Genomic DNA, 1,358 nt, shown 5'->3' with positions numbered 1-1,358 from the left:
CTTGTTTCTACCGATAACGCGAGATACCAAAAACCAGCTCCAGACATCGCTTTATCTTTACTGGTTTCGCAATTTTTTCCTGATTTTATTTTCATCTAATATATTCCCTATCCCTCATCCTCTTCTCCTCCTCCTTCTCCATCTCCCTTCCCCTCTCCTTCTCCCTCTCTCTCCTTCTCCCTCTCTCTCCTTCTCCCTCTCTCTCTCTCACTCTCGCTCTCGCTCTCGATCTCTCTCTCTCACTCTCGCTCTCGCTCTCCTTCATCTTCTCCTTCTCCTTCTCCCTCTCCTTCATCTTCTCCCTCTCCTCTCTCTTCCTCTCCTTCTCCTTCTCCTTCTCCTTCTCCCTCCTTCTCCTTCTCCTCCATCTCCTTCTCTTTCTCCCTCGCCCTCTCTTTTCCCCTTCCCCTTCTTCATCTTCTTCCCTTTCCCTCTCCCTCCCCTTCTCCCTTTCCCTCTCCCTTTCCTTCTCCTTCTCTCCCCCTCTCCCTCTCTCTTCATCTATCTATCATAGATCTGCGCTTTCCTTGCCTCTTGTTCCCTCACGTCAACCCATTTATTTACATTCATCTTGTACCCCCTTGCCTTTAATTCTCCTCTCCTCTCTCTCTTTCCACTTCCTTCGCCAAATAAGCGACGCCCATTTTCCTTCTTTCTCTCTTCACTGCAGTCATTCTCATTCCCCGTTCCGCCATCTTGCCTTCTCTCTTCATCCTAACCTGTATGATTTCTTTATTTTTCATACCTTTTCATTTCATCTTTTTCCGTATTTTTTGTCCTTACCTATCGGTTCTTTTAATACTTTCTCGTGATCTTTTTTCTTTCTTTCTTTCATCTTCTTCGTCATCTTTTTCTCATTTTTCTTCTTCTGTTCCTCCTCCATCATCTGTTCGCTTTCCCACGCTGTTCGCGCGTCAGACCTTGCGTCAGCCCTCCTTCCCTCCATCCTTCCCACCCCCTTCCCCCTCCCCCACCTTGTCGCCCTAGCAAATGCGCCAAAAGTTTTGCAATTATATCTAAGGGTGACCGCAGGAGTTGCTAGTTTGTCATATTCCTTCGTTATCCTTCTCACGTTCCTCTTCATCTCATTGTTGCACGTCCTGCCTGCCCCCCTCCCCCCCCCGCTCTCTCGCGCACTCACTCACTTCTCTCTCTCTCTCTCTCTCTCTCTCTCTCTCTCTCTCTCTCTCTCTCTCTCTCTTCCTCTCTCTCTCTCTCTCTCTCTCTCTCTCTCTCTCTCTCTCTCTCTCTATCTATCTATCTATCTATCTATCTCTCTCTCTCTCTCTCACACACACACACACACACACACACACGCTCACACACACACACACACACACACACACACACACACACAC

This window comes from Penaeus vannamei, chromosome 20 (genome assembly GCF_042767895.1).
Source record: "Penaeus vannamei isolate JL-2024 chromosome 20, ASM4276789v1, whole genome shotgun sequence".
NCBI lineage: Eukaryota > Metazoa > Arthropoda > Malacostraca > Decapoda > Penaeidae > Penaeus > Penaeus vannamei.
This window is presented reverse-complemented; position numbering follows the sequence as displayed.